The sequence below is a fragment of the Hippocampus comes genome, unplaced genomic scaffold (assembly GCF_001891065.2).
Source record: "Hippocampus comes isolate QL1 unplaced genomic scaffold, H_comes_QL1_v1.1 scaffold194, whole genome shotgun sequence".
Classification (NCBI taxonomy): Eukaryota; Metazoa; Chordata; class Actinopteri; order Syngnathiformes; family Syngnathidae; genus Hippocampus; species Hippocampus comes.
This window is the reverse complement of record NW_017805828.1, coordinates 459,298-470,073: the sequence shown is the minus strand read 5'-3', so window position 1 is coordinate 470,073 and position 10,776 is coordinate 459,298. Positions and strand designations below refer to the sequence as shown.

Here is a 10,776-nt window from a genome sequence, read left to right as displayed (position 1 = left end):
CATCCCTTCCTCACTAACCCCACCCCCCTTGCCGGACCCCCGAGACCACTTATATTTAACGCCGTTTTTGTCTGCAGCCACATCGGGACACAAACTTGGACCCGGTGCCCAGAGCTGATTGGTTCTTTCGTGTCTTTGATCTCTTGGATAACCGTCTTAACGTGTAGACCACTTGCTGGTGGAGGGGTTTTTCGTTGGAAAAATGGGAGGGGGTCGTGCGCTGGCACAACCCCACCGAAATTGAATCGAGGTAATTGGCTACTTTTTGGTTCTTGAAGACTTTCCCCTGTTCATCCCAAAAAGATTTTCCCAGTTCCAAAGTTTCAAGCGCCGACTCCCCGAGATTCCCGATTCACAAAAGTTTCATCGTCGTTGTGGGACTCGACGCTTCGAATTTTCGAGCTGACTTTTGGATGACGCGAGAAACGTCTTCAGCCACCGACAAGAGCGCAGTTGCCGCCATTCAGCTCTTGCCGAGAGCCACGACCCCAATGACTGAGAATCGAAACAAATTCCACCGATCCTCATGTTCTAAATGTCTTAACGTGTAGACCACTCACTGGTGGAGTTTTGGTTTTGGTTTTCCCACCGGGCAAGAAGTCCAACACTGGATACGTCGTGGTTTTTGTTTTTTTCGAGATGTCCATCGCCAGTCCACATTGGTCAAACTGCCACCCCAACCCCTTCCTCACAAACCCGACTCCCCGTTGCCGGACACCAGTTATCGTTGACGCCGTTTTAGTCCCGAACCCCCCCCCGACCCCCCTGCGCAGGGACGCAAACTTTGCTGAGAGCTGATTGGTTGGTCGGCGTCTTCAATCACTTCCATCCTCACGTTGTAAATGTCTTATCGTGTAGACCACTCGCTGGTGGGGGGGTTTTGCGGGCACATTTGTGGAAACAAGTCTGACACTGGATTCGTCGTGGCTTTTTCAAATCTTTATTTTTATTTTTTTTTTAACAGCTTTGATGTCTTATGTGGTTTATCATGTGGCGATCAAAAAAAAAAAACAGCAGCTATCGTTTTGTTTTTTAGGGGGAGCTACCCCCCACCCCTTCCCCCACCCCTGTCAATCCACCCCCTTGTCCAACGTTTCCTGACATTTTGCAAGAGCGCTCAAGGGGAGTGCGAAATGTCATCGACGACACCCGAGCGCTCGCCGCTAGCGAGGCCGCGCGCTAAGCGTCGGTTTATCGTACGAGGACGGCAGCGGGGGCCCTCTGACCTCTCAAAGGGAATTCCAACATGACGGCGACCGTTTCGGAGCGGGACAGGTCGCCTGCTGCTTTCATGTTTGTTTTTCAATGAGAACGAATGCTTCGTTGTCTTTTTAATGTCAACAAACCGTCAATAAGTGCTCGGAACAATACGGAAAAGTGCATTCCGCCTTGCGTTACAGTGGCGCAATGGATGATTTGATACCCTGCTGCAATTGTAAGTTTGCGCACTAAGAAGAAATTCTCTTGAGCCCTGGGTCAGATGGAGCTGACCTTGGGCGAGTGATGGGGCACATCCCGGATTGCTTGCCGGTCAATCCCAAAGAACAACCCACCATTCACACCGACGTCCCGTTAAGAGTTTTCAATCAAGGTAACGTGCTTGGTTTTGAAATGTGGGAGGAAGCCAGAATTTGCGATTGGCCGGCAACCAGTCCATGGGGATCACCGCCGGCTCACCTTTGACCCTCAAGACGACAAGCACTACGAAAATGTTCGGAGGAGCCATTAGTAGCTGAGGAAAAGCCACCTCAGCACAATGAGAACATGCAAATGACACGCACGAAGCCCGGCGCCCCGATTCAACTCAGCACAAGCCCCTTTCACAAGTTTTTGATCAGGTTTTGGTCTGGAGATTGAGTCTTAAAATTAATTCTGGAGCCACCCCCTTTGTAGCCCTGGCCGGATTTTTTGGGCCAAGACCTCTCCACCGCCGGTCGTCTTTTTCAATCAAGATTTGACAGCACATTATGACCACCGTACCCCAAAACACGACTTTTCTGCCTCCACGCTTGAGAGCGCGGATGGCGTCCTTTGGGTTGGACTCCCATTTTATTTTATTTATTTTTTCATCCCCAAACGCAAAAGCTGCAGTCAAATTTTACCCTCCGTTCCTCCTAAGCCTTGTCCTCGTCATTCAAAAGTTCACCAGCAAACTCCAGGTACTTGGAAAGCCGATGTTTGTTTTCCCGGTGACTGCTATTATGTCTAAGGCCGGAATACGTCAACCTCGAGACTTTTAATGTTCTCACTTCCAAATTCAGCAGGAGATCAAGTCATTATTTCCTCCACTGCGCGCATGTTTGTGCGCGTGCGGGAGAGTGTGCGTGTGTGTGTGTGTGTGTGTATGCGTGGGTGCGTGTTCATTCTCATTTGCAGTCAAAAGCTCAACGCTCGTGCGTTTTAATATGACGTTTGTATAAATATATAAATATAAGGAATAAATAGGAGAGGGGGGAGATATGTAGGTGGTGAATGGGTTTTTTTCAGATGAGCGTGTCAATTGTTTTTTTTTTTTATGTAACAAAGCAGACGGTTTTGAGACATTTCTCTTTGATTTTTTTTTAATTTTAATTTATTTTTTTGAAGGCGTATTTGAGTTAAATACCCACCAAGTTCTTTTTTTTTTTTCTTTTGAATTCCATTTTTACTTTGGTCGCATAAAAAAATATTTTTTTTTTCTCACGTCTTATCTGCCGGTGCATTGAGTGCCTATCACAGCCATGAAGATCATTTTCATGAAACATGTTATTTTTATTTTTATTTTTTTAAAGTGCAAAACCCCACGTGCAAGCACAACAACCCCGTCAAAGAGATTACAAACGATTAAATCGCTGTCCAAGCACAAAGTGAACGTCCCGCCATGGACGATGGTTGACGTCTTTTGTCAATTTTATTTTTTTTTTTATATTGTTTCTACCATTTTGTAAAAATATGGACTGTAACTTCATTCCATCCTACTTTTTTGTACTCATCACGCTGTAAATAGTGTACATAAGATGGAGAGTGTAGGTCCACTGTGTGCGTGTGTGTGTGTGTGTGTGTGTGTGTGTGTGTGTGTGTGTGTGTGTGTGTGTGTGTGTGTGTGTGTGTGTGTGTGTAAACTAAATGGGACTGCAGCCCCAGAGACTCCACATTTAGCCCAGGTCCCACGCGATGCTCGTGTTTCTCAGTTTACCACTGCTAGGGGGCGCCAGTCTACATGTTCGCTTTTAATGTCCATTGTTACGTTCCAGGATTATCGATGACGGCGGGGGAGGAAAAAAAAATAAAATAAGAGAGAGAGAAATTGTTTGTCTGCAGCCATGTGAATGTATATTTCTGAGGGTGTTACAAATATGGAGAAAAAAAATTTACTTGTTCAAAATTGTGATGACCCAGTGAAGTAACTTGTATTTGTTTTAAACATTAAATGAGTTCAATAGTCAACCAGGTGTGGGTGTGTGGGTGTGTTTTAGTCCTGAAGCGATAAAGGCAATTTGTAATGCTATGCCAATAATCACAATTACAAATTTTCAGACAATGATTTGCTTCATAGTGGGTGCGCAAGGGAACAATTTTTTTGTTTTTTGTTTTTTTTGTGGAAACCGGAGCCCATTTAATGGCATCTAAAATAAATAAATTCCTCAAATGCAAACTATTAAACAAATATTTAATCATACATAAAACAGTATTTTCTATTTTAGGACAATGCACCATGATGAGTTGATATTTATTTATTTTAAGAAAGTGCAAAATCGATATTTTGTCTTATTTGCTTTTTTATTTTTGTAATGTTACATCTTGCTTTTTCTTTTTTTTTTAAGTGCAATATCAGTACTTTTCTATTTAAGAAAGTTAACCATTGTTACTTTATTCTTCTTTTTAAGTGAAACATCTTGACTTGTTCTACTTTTTTTTTTAAAGTGCAATATCATTACTTTTTTCTTTTTAAGAAAGTTACCCATTGTTAGTTTTTTTTCTTTTTAAGTTCAACATCATTTCTTTTGGTTTTGAGGAAGTGCAGAAACATGACTTTTTCTTCTTTTTCGGAAAGTGCGATATAATTGGCGTTTCTTCTTTTTAAGAATCATCATTTGAGTTCCTCTCAAGAAAGTGCGATATCTTCCTTTTAGTCAGAGATTGAGATTTTATTTTTATTTTTATTTTTAACCCCAGCGGTCACTACAGTGGACAGCTAACCATGTTATCAGGTTACAGGGTGCATGAAAGGGTTAAATGCAGAAATCTGTGCCTGTGCTGGAAAACATTGCGGTTGCGATGGGCTTCTGCTCAGGTGGGCTGCCGTGTATTGATGGGTGGAAAAAAAAAACGAATGATCACTTCCTGAATGGGCAAGAAGACCCCAAACCAAAAGCTTGTCTTTTTCTTCTCGTAAATGTCAAGGAGAAAAATGTCCTTCATTGTGGATGGCTGCACGCCATTTTGCTTGTGTCGCCACGCTGTATGATGTCCCGCTATTTGCCAAGCCGACGCACGCATCAAAAGCCGCTTGTCAATCCATAAAGCGGACCACCCAGCAGGCGGGACGCAAAGCCCTCCGTGGATAATGCGCCAATGCACGTCCACCTGCAGCCTTGATGTGATCGAGGGAGGCCAAACGTTGAAGCATGCACTAAGTAATGCTCAGAGACCATCAACATTCTTCACCGCTATAAAGTGTCTGCAGGGCTCTCTTGATGCAACCTCTCTTTCGCAGCATGCAATTTCGTGTCTCTCACACACACACACACACACACGCACGCACACAACATGATGTGAATCGACTATGATTGGCTTTGCATCGCAAACGCGCCCGCCAGAGTCCAAACTGGAAAATGTAAATCTCCCGCACATTTCCCAAAGTAGTTAAAAAAAAAAAAAAAAAATCGACATTCCCACATGGTGTCAGAAAATCTGTGACCGTGTGAAAACGTGCCTGCAGATCGTTGGAGCAAATCAGAAGCGTCGGTCGGGTATTGCGGCGCCTCCGTTTTAGTTAGTAGTGACAATTCTGCATTGATTCTTTGTTTTTGTTTTTTTGGGAGTGGAACGTTACATATGAAATTGACGTACATTTTTGGATTTTTATTGTTGCTATCACATGAAAAGGATTTATTCACAGATTTTGGTCTGTTTAAATACAACAAATAAGGCCTTCACAAAATTAATGAAATATATAATTTGGAGATTTACTCTTATTACTTTTTTGCCATCGGCCCAAGAATCTTTTTCAGCAAGAAAGTGAGTGAATGCACACAGCAGCTTTTTTTTAAGGCATATGTGGATTTATTTGTTTTTGTTTCCAAATTTTACTTTGATAATCAATGTCTCCAAAAGTATTTTCAAAACATGTATTTAAAAAGTAACCCAAAATTTAACCGATGTGAAAAGTCAAAATGTCGCAACCATGAAAAATATCAATTTTTTTCTCCCCAAGTGATAGATTTAGACAATCATTTATTGATTTATTTCTGATAAAGCGTAGATGACATTTGGGCTTGTTTTCGTTTTTTTAGCACATGTTCGCGATTATCCATACGCAAGTCAATACCTTGGTACATTGTTGGGAATCATGTTTTCAACATTTCGCTTACGTTTTACGTATTTGCAGTACGCCCAGTCAAAAATGTTTCCTCCACATTGGCAGTTCCACGCTTCCGTATCGCGCAAACATGATTTGCATTCACATGTTCTTCGATATGACTATTCCAGTTGATTTTGTTATTTCTTGAGCTATAAATTGAGCGATTTAATTGGGCAGTGAGAACCCACTCCACCAAATTCTTCAGACTGCACAATGACGATACCCCGCAAAAAAAAATAAAAAATCAATGCAAGGAATCCCAGCACGAGCTTATTAAAGCGTGTAGGCAATTAATAAAGGAGCGTGTCAAGCCTTTCATCGATTCTGCGCCGCAGTTGCTTGTTGCCATCGGCACTTTCATGAGCAGCCAAGTGGAGTGAGACGGTGCGGAAGCCTTTGCAGCTGCCGCCGTCGTCCATTTGCTCCAAAGAGTCCTTTGATAGCGAACGACTTAGCTTAGCTTTTAGCATGCGCTGCCATCCTGATTCCCGCTCCAGCCAGGACACATCCTCATCATCTTATGAGGTTGATGTCCTTTTTGTCATCCGCAGTCACTGGTAATTACAAAGCACATGCAATAAATGAGGGCGGCCCGCTGGTCACCTTCGCAGTGTGGAGGTCGTGGGTTCGATACCGGCTACGGCCTTCCTGTGTGGAGTTTGCATGTTCTCCCCGGGCCTGCGTGGGTTTACTCCGGGTATTCCGGTTTCGACCCTTGTGAGGAAAACGCGGTTCAGAAAATGGATGGGTGGATGCACTAAATGATATTGTTCCAAAAGAGTTTGATTCCAATGTGTCAAAAGTTACTCATGGGTCAACTTTATTTTTTTCACGGTACGATTCTCCGGCTGATATCCTCACTTGCAATTAGCTTTCCAATTGGCATTAGCTTGATTGTCTCCTGACTTTGTTTGCTCTCTTTTGCGTAACACGCGTGGCGCACATCGATTGATGGCAGCGTCGCCTGGCTGCCCTCTTCCCCCCTGCTGATGAGAAATTGGAATGGATTAGCCATTATTTGACAAATTATCTCGTGTAAATGAAACCCCAACAAAACAAACGGCTGTGAATGATATTCTTGGTGTGTGTGTGTGCGTGTGTGGGTGGGTGGGTGTACTCCATTTTCTTTATATATATTTAAAAGAAAATGGACTACTCACATATAAATGTATGTGTGTGTGTGTGTGTGTGTGTGTATATATATATATATATATATATATACTATATATATATATATATATATATATACTATATATATATATATATATATATATACTATATATATATATATATATATATATACTATATATATATATATATATATATATACTGTATATATATGTATATATTTATATACATAGTCATCGTTATTTTTACAATTATTACACATACAATACCGTAATGCTAACCACATGCTGCTGTCACATTCCAGCAATGAGTGCAAATGGATTGGTAGATATATAGATATTAAAATTAGCCAGTGTGCAAACTGATACACGTGATAGAACGGCGAGTGAACGGCGCCGTGCCTGTGAAGTGAAAAAGCTCCAGCCGAAGAAATTTCGGGTACAAAGTGCCACCCTGGTAATAAGATAATGACGCGCGATTAAACTACTTTTCACTTGTGCTCCAAATACAATTTACAACACGGGCTGGCGTTAATTTAATGTGATCGATTTATTTTCCTTTACTTGTATGTCAATCCATCCTTGACTGTGCGTCGCGTACGCGAGTGGAGTGTTTCCGTCTTTGTGCCTTTGAGGGGATTTCCCAAACAGTCCACAGGGCACGGGCGGTGTTACTTTAATGACACGCTGCCACCGCTCTGATTACATATTGATTTGTGATTGAGTTTGTGTAAAAATAAAAAGGATTACTCGATGACTGAACACTCACGCGCACACAAACGTGAACGTTTGCGCTGGCGGACGCAACCGCAGCGACGATGGGCGCCGTGCTTCACACGCTCATTTGAGTGGGGTTAAGAGGATCGAAGACGATATTATGAATGAGTAACAGACCCCAAAACAGATGAATTCACAGCACAAACTACTTTTAGTAATGTAAAGTACCTTTTGGAAAATGTCAAAGCGCATGAATTAATAATCAGTTAACTGTCCCCAAAAATATCAATCGCTCCATAACAAGAGCCAATTCATTCATTCATTCATTTTCCAATCAGTTTTATCCTCACAAGGGTCTCGGGGGGTGCTGGAGCGTATCCCAGCCGTCTTCGGGCAGTAGGCGGGGGACACCCTGAACCGGTTGCCAGCCAATCGCAGGGCACACAGGGACGAACAACCATCCGCACTCACACTCACACCTCGGGACAATTGAGAGTGTTCAATCAGCCTGCCATGTATGTTTTTGGAATGTGGGAGGAAACCGGAGTACCCGGAGAAAACCCGGGCCTGCGTGGGTTTTCTCCGGGTACTCCATAGCCTGCATGCAAACTCCACACAGGGAGGCCGGAGCGGGGATTGAACCTAAGACCTCTGCACTGTGAGGTCAACGCGCTAACCACTGGATCACTGGGCCGCCCAGAGCCAATTAAAAGAAACAAAATGTCATTTTTGGACTCAGTAGTCCAAAATGACATGAAAGTATCATTGGGCACTGGGTTTTTCTGGTCTTCTTCTTCTTTTTGGCTCGTGTATTTCATTGCAAAGAAACTCGTGGCTGCCCTGCAGCAACTTTCGAGCGTGACTCAGCTCTCACCGATGACATCAGTCCACGTTGAAACATCCGGAATGAAACCTCTTCAAAATGCAGGAAGGGCTCGAACTAATAACACAGCTGACTCACTGCAGCCAGCTGTATCATTCCCAGAGGATGACAGACGGATTGCAATGAATTTTACTTATGTAAATAAATATGTATTGAGGTGTAAGTTAAAAACAACTGAGCTGTAGCTCACCAATGTACCATACTGGATTTGAAAAATATTGAGGACACTGTGACTTCGAACATTTGAGTCAGTGATTCTTTTAGGTACCACTGGAGGGCGCCCACATGGAAGTACTGGTACACGGACCACGTTATGGCAATCACTGCTTTCGGGGCTCACTGAGCTGAGGTCGCGGGAGATTTGTCGACGTGACCCGTGATGACGGTTTTCCATCCAGCTAATTTTTGTAAAAGATTTTGGAATTTTCCATTTTCGCACGGGGAGAGAGGACAAACCTGAAAAAGCCAAAAGTGTATGTCTTGAATCCTTTGTTTTGGGCTAAAATTCCTTGACGAAAGATTTTTCTTTTTTTTCGTGTTAAATGAACAGCATGTTTATTCTTGTGCCCGGCGGAGAGCCGTTTCTGACGTTTTGACCCTCTCCTGTGGCCTAATATTCTCGCTATTGTCCATAATTGGCACGTTTGCGTTGCTACGAAACTGCACAGCCTTAAAAAGCGTGACTTAAACGTAGCCAAACCTCCTCAGTGTTTAATCAGCTGCCATAGCTGCCTTTTGCTCTTTTCTGAGCACGGTAATCATTGTCAAGTACTGTACTTATTATGTCTTTTTATGGTTTTTTTTTTTTTTTCGCTTTCTTGCCTTAATTCGGCAATCAAAACTGGGAACGTATTAGCATAATGTAATGCGGGGGCAAGAGTGGTGTTTATTTATGCCTCCTTGAGAATGATGCAAGCCAAAGGCAATCACTTTGTTTCCCGGCGACCTTTAACGTCTTGGCTGATTACTTTTCCCAGCGACTTGTGGATCTTTTTTTAATAACCTGCCGAATATTCCGACAGCCTCGGCTAGGCTTAGCTTAGCATTTAACCTCACTCTCAGCTCAATCAAAGCACTCCTGGCTCGACTGAAACCCAAGATCTGGAAATTTTATGGACTTTTTGAAAATGTTTTATTTTGAACAGAGCTGCAACATTTTTCTGCCAGTGCCACATGTTTTCCTCATCGAATGATAACTTGAGGCGAAGTAGCAGGTAGCAACTGGCACGATTTTGTGTGTCGAAGGCGAAATGTGATACACAAGCTTTGTTGTTATTGTCGGAAGTCTTGTTTGAAGTGGAAGCGTGCGCCAGCTGACGGCCTCGAGTCAAGAATGTACCTGCAAGAACAAAGATGGGCGTCAGCGTTTCTTCTTTATCAAGTCCTTCGAGATTTCAAACTAAACGGAAGGGGAAAATATCTTGCAAAAAAAAAAAAAAAAAAAAAGTGGCTTTGAGTTGCAATCATGATGTTTTTGTTTTTTTTCCCCACAGCTGTGAACCCTCAGATACGTTCTTCAATTAAGCTAACATAATAATAATAACACCACTTCATACGTGCCTCCTGAAAACTAATCATGATGTATTTTTCAAAAAGTTAAAGGACCAATAATGTGAATAGACATGAATAAAAAAAATAAATAATGTCATAGGCAATGGAAACTCGATTTAATAGACCCAATGGAAGCGGATTCAACCGAAAAACTCAACTCAACTTTATTTATAGAGCACTGTAAAAACGACAGTTGGCTACAAAGTGCGATACATAAAGTTAAAGTTCCCATTAAAACAATAAATGAATAATATAGAAACACAATAAGCCACTAAAAAAATGCTGAGCCTCATGTTGAACACGAGCAGTGTCTCCAGTCCACTCAAAACTCTCTTAATTCGCTTATTTGAGTGTGTTGGTTCCAGAATTGTCCGCAATTCGCCACAGTGCCAGTCAAGGGCGCTGTGGTGCACCTGCTTCCGTTGTGCACTGCTCTCATTATGGATAAACAGTAGACGTGAGCAGGCTAAAACATGCATCACTGCGGTGGCCAGGTTGACGGTGGCAATATTCCCATCACAATGGGGGAAGGCGGCCATCTTGGCAGGGGCAACTGTCCCATCAAATTAGCTTAGCATCGTAGCACAAAAGTGTACATATTCATATCTTTGGCTGTTTTTTTAGTCAGGCACAAAGATGTTAAAAAAGAAGAGTACAGTACAGGGGTTTTTTTTTTTTTTTTGCCTTTATCTCTCGCATCTAATCGTAAACGGATGAAAAGTGATCCGTACAAGCCATATATTTTGCAATCATGCGACGTCCGGCTCAGCGGGCGTTCACCAGCTGCGGTGAAGCCGCGGGGGCTCGGCGCCAACGGCTGGTGAGCACGAACAAAGTGTGCGCACTGCGGCGAATGAGCTCATTACGTGCATGTTAGCGGGGCTCAGCGGCGTTCATCAACACGCAGACATGTTGCCACCCAGCTCTGCTCACGT

General features: G+C 42.8%; 1 protein-coding gene and 1 long non-coding RNA gene across 5 annotated transcripts in view; one reads left to right on the top strand and one right to left on the bottom strand.

Annotated features, from left to right (window-relative positions):
• The window catches only part of LOC109526204 (uncharacterized), a 9,996-nt gene extending 8,020 nt beyond the window's left edge, over positions 1-1,976 (bottom strand). The window contains exon 1 of the long non-coding RNA XR_002170283.1: positions 1,805-1,976. This is a non-coding gene — a long non-coding RNA (uncharacterized LOC109526204). The remainder of the gene's footprint in view (positions 1-1,804) is intronic.
• nectin1b (nectin cell adhesion molecule 1b) overlaps positions 1-10,776 on the top strand; it is a 166,572-nt gene that overhangs the window by 88,093 nt on the left and 67,703 nt on the right. The window lies entirely within an intron of this gene.